The sequence below is a fragment of the Cucurbita pepo genome, chromosome 16 (assembly GCF_057944985.1).
Source record: "Cucurbita pepo subsp. pepo isolate OVF chromosome 16, ASM5794498v1, whole genome shotgun sequence".
Classification (NCBI taxonomy): Eukaryota; Viridiplantae; Streptophyta; class Magnoliopsida; order Cucurbitales; family Cucurbitaceae; genus Cucurbita; species Cucurbita pepo.
Genome location: NC_141813.1, coordinates 10,263,297 through 10,276,162, shown reverse-complemented (window position 1 = coordinate 10,276,162; position 12,866 = coordinate 10,263,297). Strand labels below are relative to the sequence as shown.

Here is a 12,866-nt window from a genome sequence, read left to right as displayed (position 1 = left end):
ACCTATGTTTGTTGTACTTTCAATCTCAATTCTATTTCTCATTCTTGACACCATTACACGAACACTCCTATTTCTAGTAATTCACTTGCCCCTTTGTTGCGTACCCACACATGAAGATAGATTCATGGGTTGATTGTGAAGTTGGATCTGGCATTGGATTGTTTTGTGCAAAACTCGTGGATTCACATGTGCTTCGTGTTTGGCGACTTGTGTCTTGCATGCGAAGTGTTTGTTGAAATGCTTGTGAGAGATTTTTATGTTCAATTGGAGTTTGTGACTTATGGGTTGGCTGAATATGACTGGTTTCTGGTTAGGAAGCTCATTAGGAGTGGTTTCTGTCGTGCATATCATCTGCTAGTTGCATTTATTTACTTTGTTATTGGTTAGTAGATGACTAGAATTTACTCTGTTGTTAGCCTCTCTCTGGTTTGATCATTTGACAGAAGGCTTTCTGTAGCCTCTGATGTACTCTCAAAAGAGCATTACCTTTTCTCTTAAACTTTTAGAGCTGGTTGAGGCTAAGAGGAAGACTTCGTTCCCTCCTTCGATCGATATGGGACCTCACAATCTACCCATTTGAGGGCTTAGCGTCCTCGTTGGCACACCTCACGGAACCTTGCTTTGATACCATTTGTAATAACCCAAGTCCACTTATAGTAGATATTGTCCGCTTTGGTCTATTGCATATCGCTGTTAGCCTCATAGTTTTAAAACACGTCTATTAGGGAGAGGTTTCCACACTCTTATAAGGAATGTATCATTCCCTTCTCCAACTGATGTGGGATCTCACAATCCACCCTCCTTGAAGGCCTAGTGTACCACATGGAACCTAGCTCTGATACCATTTGTAATAGTTCAACCCCACTGATAGTAGATATTGTTCGCTTTTGTCCGTTACAAGTCGCCGTTGGCCTCATGATTTTAAAACGCATATGCTAGGAAGAGGTTTCCACACCCTTATAAGGGATGCTTCATTCCCTTCTCCAACCAATGTGGGATCTCACAATCTATTCCCTTGAGGGCCTAGCGTCCTCACTGGCATACCGCACGGAACTTGGCTCTGATACCATTTGTAACCGCCCAAGCCCACTGGTTATTGTCCACTTTTGCCTGTTATATATCGTCGTCAGTCTCATAATTTTAAAACGAGTCTATTAAGGAGAAGTTTCCACACTCTTCTAAGGAACTGTTTATTCCCCTCTCCACCCGATATAAGATCTGACAGACCTTCTTGACGAGGTAGAGCACTTGAAAGGAACTGAGGAGTTTTTTTTAGAACTATTCCAGTTGAAACTGACAAATCTGCTATGTAGAAATTTGATATGGCGATACCAATCAAAGTGAGCATTGTTTGCTCTAATGTCTTAAGCTTCTTGGTTAGTGATTGTAGGAGCTATGTTGGGAAGTGGCATCATAATTAAGGCAAACCTTATGGATTGATGGGGGCAAGAATGTAACGGCTGCTAATAGATATTGTTTTCTTTGGACTTTTTCTTTCGGGCTTTCCCTCAAAATTTTAAAACGCGTCTACTAGGGAAAGGTTTTCACACTCTTATAAATTAAGCTTTGTTCTTCTCTCCAACCGATGCGGGATCTTACAATCCACCTCCCTTCGGGGTCCAGTCTCCTTGCTGGCACTCGTCCCTTCTTCAATCAGTGTGGGACTCCCCAACCCACCCCTCATCAGGGCTCAACCTTCTCGCTAACACATCACTCGGTGTCTGGCTCTGATACCATTTGCAAAAATCCAAGCTCATCGTTAGCAGATGTTATCCTCTTTAAGCTTTGCCTTCCAGACTTCCCCTCAAGATTTTAAAACGCGTCTACTAGGGAGAGGTTTCCACACCCTTATAAAGAATGATTCATTTTCTCTCCAACCAATGTGGGATCACACAATCCACCCCCCTCGAGGCCCAGCATCGTTGCTGGCACACCATCTCGTGTCCACCCCATTCGGGACTCAACCTCCTCTCTGGCACATCGCCCGATGTCTAGCTCTGATACCACTTGAACAGTCCAAGCCCACTGCAAACAAATATAGTTCTCTTCGAGTTTTTCCTTCCGGGTTTTCCTTCAAGTTTTTTAGAACGTATCTAATAGAGAGAGGTTTTCACACCCTTACAAAGAATATTCCGTTCTCTTCTCCAACCGATGAGAGATCTCAAAGAGAATTACAAGAATACTATTGCACCCAGTGACTGATAACTTTATGCAACTATTTACTCCCATGTCATTTCCTTTCTAGCTTATACTTCATGGTACTTTGCGGACACTCTATTGATTCCATGCTAGATTGTGATTCAAAATATACTATTGAATCTAGTGGTTGATTACTTTATGCAACTAGTTCATCTTGTTCATACGCACATGCTCGAACCTCCAAAACACCACTGAATCTAGTGGCTGATTGCTTTCGCTCGTAGCACGCGCTTCAGTTGACCATAATCTGTGGATCTATTCCTTATGATCTTGTATCTATACATCTAGAATCCAACTTTTCTTTATTCTAAGAGGAATTTACTTCCAAGATCTCTAGTTGCCATTGAAAGGCATAACTTGTAGTACAAGTATTGAATCTTTCCTATTCTTGCAGGCTACTTTGATGCAGACATAAGGGCACTGCTACCCTCAGATGCTCACATGACAAGCCATGGATTATGGACAAAGGTTTCTTTACAGCCCAAAGTTTTGGTTTTGGAGATTCCCCCTCAAAACCATTGCACTACAGAGCATATGTTCTTTTTAAATCTTCACAAAAGACTTGTTTATCACTATCTCTACCAAGAGTGACCCACTTATTTGTGTCTTGTAGGTTCATGTACTAAAAGCATCATTTTTAAAGGTAACCCCATGACTAGTTTTTGTTTCCGAAAAGGTTTCGAACACTGTCGTGAGTTGCGAAAATTGAGGTCGTATGACTTACTCTATGTATAGTTCAGGCCCACTATTAGTAGATATTGTCCGTTTTAGCTCGTTATGTGTCGTCGTCAGTCTTACGGTTTTAAAACGCGTCTACTAGGAAGAGGTTTCCACGTCCTTATAAGGAGACACGTCTACTAGAGAGAGGTTTCCGCACCATTGTAAGGAAACGGGTTTACTAAGGAGAGGTTTCCACACCTTTATAAGGAATGTTTCGTTTTTTCTCTCCAACTGATGTGAGTTCTCACAATCCACCCCCTTCAGGACCTAGCATCCTCGTTGGTAGACCGCCTGGTGTCTGGCTCTGATACCATTTGTAACAACTCAAATCCACTACTGGCAGATATTGTCTACTTTTGCCCGTTATGTATCGTCGTCAGCCTCTAAGCACGTCTGTTAGGGAGAGGTTTCCACACCCTTATAAGATATGTTTCGTTCCCCTTTCCAACCAATGTGGAATCTCACAATCCACCCTCTTTGAAGACCCAGCATCCTCACTGGCACACCACCTGGTGTTTGGCTCTTATACCATTTGTAATAGCAAGTCCATCCTCTTTGGGTACCCAACGTTCTCGTTGGCACACGGCCTAGTGTCTGGCTCTGATACCATTTGTAACAGCTCAAATCCACCGCTAGTAGATAGCGTTTGCTTTGGCCCGTTACGTATCCTCATCAGTCTCTAAACGCGTCTGTTAGGGAGAGATTTCCACACCCTTATAAGAAATGTTTCGTTCTCCCCTCCAACCAAAGTGGGATCTCACACTCTACCTGTCTCGATTTGATTAGCAGAATGATATGGTTCATAGATTCACAAATGCTCGAAGGGTTCGAAATCATTTTGAAAACGTGAAGATTAGAGTAGTAAAATAAGCGTAAAGATTAAACTAATCAACTTTCTTTTTCTTCCATTAACTTTATGAAATCTTACTTTAAGAGATATTATAAAGCCTGAGAAAAGAAAACCCCTTCAACTTCTAAGCAACACCATCAGTAATGCCCATATGACTTCATTTGTCCCATTAAAATATCTCAAACGACAAGATTGTTGGTCCCAATACACATGATGAAGCCATTAAGAAGAGAGCATGGCCAACCACATGCCTCTCACCATTGTTGAACCATATTCTGATACCCAAAACTGATGCAGTTGGTAGCAGACCAAGCTTTTGTTCCTCCAAAATGAGTATCACATCAAAAGGGAAAGCTAAAAAATGGGTAAACAAAGAAGGTTTGGTTTTGGATTTGGCATGCTCTTTGCTTACTCTTTTATGTTATGGGCAAACTGTTTGAAATTTGTTGCTTTATTTTTTTGAAAGTGGACCTGAGATTAGAAACCACCATGCCTAACTTGCTGTACCTCTCACCAATGGATATCAATCAACTTCCCCTTTTTAACTTCATTAGAACGAGAGGTGTTGTGAGATCCCACGTCGGTTGCAGAGAGAAACAAAGCATTTCTTATAAGGATGTAGAAACCTCTCCCTAGTAGACGCGTTTTAAAATCGTAAGGCTGACGGTTATACATAAGTGGTCAACCCAAAATTTTGGGTTTGTGATGCTACAGGTGTACGCGTGTTGTATTGGAAAAATCTTTTGGACCAACTCGAAATTTTGGGTTGGTTGGATTAGTGACTTAAGCAACTCGAATAAAGTTCATGTGGACTCGATGATTGCCAGGTTTTGAGGTTCTTGATGAGGTTTGCAAGCTAAGAGAGTCTTTCTTTATATGATTTGAAACATTCTCCTCGACGGTGATATCGAAACGTCGTTAAATTCTTAGATAATCGGCATTAACTCAGCTCAACCCAAGTCAACCCTCTATTTTCAAGTTCGGTTGAGTTGTTGGGATGTTTTTTTTTTTTTTCAATTATTTAAAACATCGTTCTTATCCATGATATATGTTACATTAATAACTAATATCTCGTAAAGTTTAAATATCGAATATTTACAAGTCACAATGCATACTAACATAATTATACACGTTAAATATTTTAATTTTTTTGAAAATTAGGGTTGGGTTGGATGTAACCCTATTTTCGGGTTGGTCAGGTTGATCTGACAAAAACAAAATATCAATATGGATACCGAACCGAATTTTTCATTTTTCAAAAACTCAGCCCAACCCATACGGAATTTTTTTTTAACCTAATCCATCGTTTATGATTTGGGTTGCTTGTCTAATTTCTTTCGAATCTAATATTTTTGAGAAATTTCTCCAATTTTCTAATTCATAAAAGATTTTTTTTTTTTTTTTTTTTGGTATTTTTAAATGGCGACATGAAATATACTATTAAATAAGAAAATTTGATATTATATGTGAATGGATATTATCCAAGTGGCTAAATTATATTGAATGTTTTATGTAATTATCCAAAACTTTAATTTTAAAAATTATTTAAAATTATTTAATATTTTCCAAGACATTATAATTATTTCTAAAAAAATATCATTATTTTTAATTTTGTTAAAATACTAAATTTAATAAATATATTTTAATATTAATTTCTACTTTAGTTTGAAGTTAATTTTGATAAAAAAAAAATGGTTAGTTAATAATATTTATTGAATAAATATATTATGAATTTTTTTACGATATAATTAAAATGTTGATTCACTTCTTATGTCGATGTTGATCCCGAAAATATGTAAATGTTCATTATAGTCCCTGTACTTTCAACGCTTTTCATTTGGTCTTTCTATATTATTTTTAGGGACTAAAAAGTTAATTTTTTTTAAAGTATAGGGACCAAAATGATAGTTTTGAAAGTATAAGGACTAAAAGAAAATATTTAAACTTTTTTTTAAAAATCACTCTCCTTTTTTTCTAGTCTTTATTTTTTAAATACTATTTTGGCTATTATACTTTTTCACAATCAGTGGGGCGAATGCGCCCTGATAAAGTCATCGAGGACGATAACTAAATTAAGTGGGAGAGAATGTCACAATCTGCAATACGATTGTGCCTCGAGTAAGTCATCGAGGACGATGACTAAGTTAAGTGAGGGAGAATGTCACAACCATGCTATGAAGAGAGTAGGTTGTGACCCTCACGTCATGACAAGAAAAACGACGTCCCTCAAAAGACGCCCATTCGACCACATGCGGGTCAATATAGAAGAGTGTTATGATGCATGAAACGATGCATCATCCAACACACCACTACGCGAAGTGGGCATTGAAGACAAGTTGAGACATAAGCAAGACAGAGACATTGAATAGACATGAAGAGCAAAGATAGACTCGTTGAAGGTTCAATTTCAAACTATTCACCCGACTTTTAACAACTAAAATAGCCCTTTTTTAAAATATGAAGAATAAAATTATAATTTTAAAAGTATAAGGATTAAAAGATAAATATTTTATTTTATTTTATTTTTAAGGAGAAAAAATAGTAATTAAAAAAAAACAAGGACTAAAATGATAATTTTTAAAAATTTATGGACTAAAAAGCAATATTTAAATCATATAAAAAAAAAATATATCGCATCAAATCTTTTCTTTTCTTTTGGTCTTTACTTTTAAAAATGGGTTTTAAAGTAATAATTATGTGTTCCTCCCTTTTTCTTTTTTTTATTTCCATTAAATGACTATTTTTTTTTTAAATGTTAAATAATTTAATTAATAAATTATTATAATATTAATTTTAGTATTAATTGATGCAAAAATGTTTTTCACATTAAATATTAATTTTCATTTTTAAATAAATTATTTGAAATTAAATATAATACTATTATTTCTTATATAACATACCTTTGATATATATATATATATATATATATATATATATATATATATATATATACCATATTACTACTTGAGTCGTTACGGATACACACAAAATAACCATATTTTCATTGTCATATTGGAACTCGGTATAACTACAGTTAACCAAATAAAATGTAACGTCTCGTGTTCAAGATTTGGAATCTAAATTCAGCACTTGATGGTCTCAACATTCCCTTGCATCCCTTGCGACATGGTCACGTTACTTGCTATGCGCTTTCGTGGACAATGTTGGCGTAAGCTCGAGGCTCAGGTCACGTTTGAGATAAATGTTTTAAAAACTGTGAGCGAGAAAGTACGTTGAAAACAATATTAAAGAAATAATTGTTATAAGCTAAAACGACTTTGATAGCATATAACCCAAGTATGAAGAACTGACAACTAGTCACATCTCTCTATAATACATTTTGGGGCATTTTAGCTCTGGAGAGTGTAGACATGATTTTGGCGAGCGGTCGCAGTCATACGCCCCTGTGTTGACACAACAATAATAATAAAGACATAACCAACATGAAATCAAGTAGGAGAGGTTTGTACGGACATGCACTCATGGACAACATGACCGGGACATCCAACATGCGACTATAGGTAATACGTCTTGGACAAGTATGACCGTGACACTTAGCTTAGAGAAATCTTCCTTTTCAAATATCTTTAGCTTAGACCTCCTAAATAAAATTTAAGTGTACGAGGATAAAATATGCTGAAAGAACTCGGGTTAATCTGTTGGAATATTATAAGCGACAAGTAGGTAACGTGGTCATGTTGTAGGAGAATATCGAGGCTATCACTTGGCAAATTCGGGTTTCAAATTTTGATATGAATCTTGGACATAAGACGATATAATATCTCGATAATTTATTATTATTATTATTATTATTTAATTTTGTAATTTATCCTTGATTTTTTTATTACTTGATTGCCAGCTTTTGCTCAAGATATCATAAATTGGAGAAAGAATAGATCTAGAAATTCTATTATTAATGAAAATAAAAATAAAAATAAAAATAAAAATAAAAGTCAACATCGCACTCGTCTACTTTATAGACTTTTTTTTTTTTTTTTTTTTAAGAAAAAAAAAACATTTTTTTTTTCAAAGCTCAAACTACTAAAATATTGCTACTTTTATGTATTCATTTATTTATTTATTACTTCTTTTTTCTAGAAACTTCATACCAATTTGAAATAATCAGACGTTTGTGTGACGTTCGATTAAAAGAGTGATATGTTTATAACCCGAGATCAATTATGAAGATATAAAATTACCGCTTATACCAACAAAATGCACCTGAACTGTGTGTATAATAACCCAAACCCGCTACTAGCTGACATTGTCTTGGCTTTCCCTTTCGAGTTTCCTCTCAACATTTTTGCTAGGAAGAGGTTTCCACAGTCTTATAATAGGGAGAGATTTGCACACCCTTATAAAGAATGCTCGTTCCCCTCTCCAATCGATGCGAGATCTCACAATCCACCCTCCTTCGAGGCCCAGCGTCCTTGTTGGCGCACCCCCATTCGGAGCTTAGTCTCTTTGCTGGCACATCGCTTAGTGTCTAACTCTGATATCATTTGTAACGGCTCAAACCCATCAGTAGCAAATATTGTTCTCTTTGGGCTTCTTCTCAAGATTTTTTTAAACGCGTCTACTAGTGAGAAGTTTCCATACCCTTATAAAAAAATGTTTGTTCCCCTCTCCAACCGATACTCGATCTCACACTGCGTGCTTGGCTTCCTCTTTATTGTGGGGAATCACCGCCCTTCCTCTAGCTTTTTAAGTCATCTCCCTCACTTTTGGAGGAACTGGGTCAGTAATTTCTATTACCTCGTAATCATTGTTAAGGTCAAACAATCAAACTGATTCGGTCTCACATCTTGAAATTATTGTCGTTAAGGTCAAACTATCGTTTGACTATAGCGTATGCAGTAGAAACGTCTTGAATTTTTTTGTTCGTAGAGTTATATATTATTGAGAGACGAAGAAGAAATGTTTACGGAATCTCGAAAAGGAATATTAGAAGAGTATTTATCGAAAATTGACAAGAATGGACCCAAAACAATGTGTTTGAATGTGAATTGAATTTGATTCAAAAACTTTATCTTTAATTGTTTAGAACAAAACCAACAAACAAATCTTCTATTAAATGATTCCCTTTTGTTTGCATCCTTCTTTACACACATATGGATTCAAATGTGACACATCTTTTTTTTTTTCTTATATATTTTTTATTTCATTAATGGTATTTTATTTTTAGAAAAATGAACGTTTCTGTACCGACCCAGATCCACTAGTCGCAGGTATTGTCCTCGTTGGGCTTTCCCTTTCGAGCTTCCGCTCAAGGCTTTAAAACGTGCTAAGGGACGGTTTCCACACCCTTATAAAACGTGTTTTGTTCTCCTCCTAGCCAACGTGGGACATCAGTTTCTATTTTTAAAATTGCAATATTTTAAAAAGTTTCAAATATATCCGTATAAATTTTGGATTTAAAAAAATAGAAATTTTTTAACAAATTTCATTAATACCCTTCAATTTTTTTAAAAGAATGTTCGTAAATATATTTGTACTATATTCCCAAAATACCCATGAAATTTTAATCGCATTAATATCGTTTACCTTTATAAAAAAAAATAGCGTCAATATATGGACGAAAACCGTCTATCGACACCTCATAGATTATTTCTAAATTTTTAATGTTACTTTTAAAAATTCATGAGTATTTTTAAAACGTACTACTAAGGATTATTATTTTTTAAGTTTTTAAAAATTTGAATTTTTTTAAAAGCTTAAGGGTATTTTTGGAACGTTTTTTTAGATCGATACTCTGTATTACATTTTTAGTCCTATATTTTTCAAAGCTCGATTGATTCATTATTTGATTCAAGTTTATCGAATAATTTCTTATAACTGATACTAAAAAGAGATAACTACGAGATTATCATAATTAATTTATCAAATTAAAATGTCACGTCCTTATCATTTAAGATATCTAAATTGATTCAGAATATCGTTCTTTTTAACTTTATTTCGATCCATTAAATTTATTTACTAGATTAATTTTCAAAAGGTGGGAAGACTTTCATTGAAATTAATCTTGAAATATAGAAATTAAAGAATATAATTGACTAAGAATAAAGTAACCCTAGCTTTTATTTTATTTTATTGTACCATTAATTACACATTCTTCATAAGTATTTTATTTTAAAATTTTATTAATTTATTTTTTTACGTACTCATCGAAATAATATAATTTATTATCAATTTGAACATAGCTCAATAAATTAGATAATATTATTAATATAAATAATCATTTAATTCAGGATCCTGTCTGAAGGAAGGATTTAATAGACAACTCAAACATACAGTTCAAATGAGTTGATAACAATCTTCTCGTTTAATAGGCTACCTAAATGTTTAAGTGGTTTCTGGGTCGATGAGTTTAATTTGTTGGATAATGAAAGTCCCGGCTAATTTAGGGAATGGTCATGGGTTTATAATTAATGAATACTCTCTTCGTTGGTATGAGACCTTTCGGGAAGCCCAAAGCAAAGCCATGAGAGCTTATGCCGACAATATCATACCATTGTGAATAGTCGTCTAACATGGTATCAGAGTCATGCCCTAAACTTAGTTGTGCCAATAGATGGGTAAATCCTCAAATGTCGAATAAAGAACTCCAAAAGAAAAGGAATCATACTTTGTTCGAGGGGAGGTTGTTGGATGATGAAAGTCCCACATCGGCTAATTTAGGGAATGATCGAGGGGAGGTGTGAGAGTTTATGTTCAAAGTGGACAATATCATACCATTGTGGAGAGTCGTGTTCGTCTAACATAATTATTCTTGGTTCAGAAGATTCTTGATATACAGTTTAAATGAGTCGATATCGGTCTCCTCATTAGTACGATACTGTTGAACCAGCCGCCAATAGATAAAAGTCGTTGCTACCTTAACGTTTAAGTTATGCTCGGGTCGACGAGATTAATATAACATATTCCATTACTTTAATCCATAAATTCTACAAAAGATAACACCTTAAATAACCCACATTTTTTCCCATTCTTATTCAAAAAAAAAAAAAAAAAAAAAATTACAATTTTGACCCTAAGAACACTGCCCTTCTCTTTCTCTCTCCTTGTTTGGATGCCGAGAAAATTCATACCAGTAGAGAGAGAAAGAGAAGTCCCCAAATTTCAGTACTCCATAAGAGGCTGGCTCATAAAGAAAGCCATTTGGAGGGGATTAAAATCCCCTCCACCGCCGCCGCCGCCGCCGCCGTGGACACCGTAGGAATCATCACAAGCATCTTCAAAAACCCCATCAGACGGATTCAAGAAAGAAATGATTTCAGTCAAGGACTGGAGGCGATGACCAAGCTCAGCCGCCTGAGCTCTGAGAATGGAATTCTCAGCCTCCACGGCGGCGTAGTGCTGCGTTGTAACACCAAGATTAGCCACGATTTGTTGATTATCCTTCCTGAGCTGTGCCACCATCGCCATTAACTCATCCAAATGCTTTTGCTTCCTCATCCTCGATCTCCTCGCCGATTCCCGATTCGAAATCATTCTCTTCCTCTTCCTCTGTTCCATTAACGCCGCCAGTTCCCCTTCTTCCATGGATGAAGAAGTCGAAGATGTCCCACTAGAGGAAGCCATTAAAACGACAAACCCAACAAAAAAAAAAACAGAGCAATAACAGGACTAAGAACAGCGATTAATTTTGTTTTTTTTTTTTTAATGATTTGGATTATGGGGTGTTTTTTTTTAAGGGGCCATATCATGAAACGTAGTAAAGAAAGTAAAGGAAAACAACAGAGAAGGATTGAACGAGGTGATGGCGGCGGAATGTGGAGATTATGATCATACAACCAGAACAGAGGATGGGTTCACTGAGAATTAGATGCATGAATTTCAAACATCAAGAACAGAGTATTGAACATCAAGAATGGAGGGTCTGTGTGGGCGAAGATTATGAACACCCAGAAGAGAAAATCTCAGATTTCTGAGGAAGAAGAAGAAGAAGAACCAGAAAAGCTTGGAAACAGAGAGGTTTCAGCAATGGCGATTAGGGAAGAAGGGAAGGGGGAAGAGGGTTTGAAGGGATTGGGGGGTAATTTATAGCAAAAATAATCTTTGTTTTTATTATTTTTATTATATTTATTATAATTATAATTATTATTAAATTGAGAAAAAGAGATTAAAAAAAAAAAATATATAGGAATCTGGTCAGTGAAAAGATGGATGGAAAAAGGTGACGGGACATGTGGGCCGTGTGGTTTGGGGAAGAGTTAAAAAGAGCTCCGTTTCTGTATACATACAGCTGTGAAGCAATCAAACTAAATTAATTAAATAATTCAGGGGTAAAATCGTCATTTCCTTTTTCCTTTTTTTTACCCGTTCTGCTAGTACGGTAGGTTCGAGTTGGGTTAGATTGAGTCGGCAAAACCTTTTCAATTAAACTAAAGTTTTCGGGTTATTTGGACTGTCGAGATGTTTTTCTATCACTATTATGAAGTGTTACATCAGTAACTAAATGTAATAGCTAAAACACAATGTTGGCCGATATTATCGACTTTTGTCCGTTATGTATCGTCGTCTGTCTCGTGATTTTAAATTGCGAGAGGTACGGGAGAAGTTTCACCCCCTTTGTTGGGGTTGGCGTCCTCGCGATTCTAAAATTCGAAAGGTAGGAGAGAAGTTTCCACCTCTTATTAGGGCCAGCGTCCTTATTGACACACTGCTTAGTGTTTAGCTCTGACATCGTTTGTAACGGCCGAAGCTCACTACTAATAGATATTATCCGTTTTGACCCATTATATATCGTCGTCAGCCTCACAGTTTTAAAACGTGTCTCGTAGGGAGAGGTTTACATACAAGAATGTTTCGTTGCTCTCTCCAACCATATCAAAGTTCTTCACTACTCGACTTCTTAAAATATGTTCTAAAAAAAAAAAAGGCGAAAAAGAGTACAACGTTCCAAAAATTGTCCCAAACAAAACCCCACTTCATTCAAAGTTTTTCTAAATATATAATCATAACCACTCTCATTAAATCAACGTGCAATTACGTTACTACCCCTAAATGCTAAGAGCATTATTGGACCAACCTATTTCAATCACTTTAACCATCCCATCATGCTCGATGTCCCGTAATACTCAAACAGCCAATTTTA

The 12,866-nt window shown here is 35.7% G+C and overlaps 1 long non-coding RNA gene and 1 pseudogene across 1 annotated transcript; one reads left to right on the top strand and one right to left on the bottom strand.

Annotated features, from left to right (window-relative positions):
* Nucleotides 1–75: 75 nt before the first annotated feature.
* LOC111777906 (uncharacterized) lies at nt 76–2,794 on the top strand. The gene is made up of 2 exons (XR_002812432.2): nt 76–309; nt 2,594–2,794. It is a non-coding gene; the product is annotated as an uncharacterized LOC111777906 (long non-coding RNA).
* Nucleotides 2,795–10,767: 7,973 nt separating this feature from the next.
* On the bottom strand, nt 10,768–11,783 carry LOC111777831 (bZIP transcription factor 44 pseudogene; annotated as a pseudogene).
* Between the last annotated feature and the right edge of the window lie 1,083 nt (nt 11,784–12,866).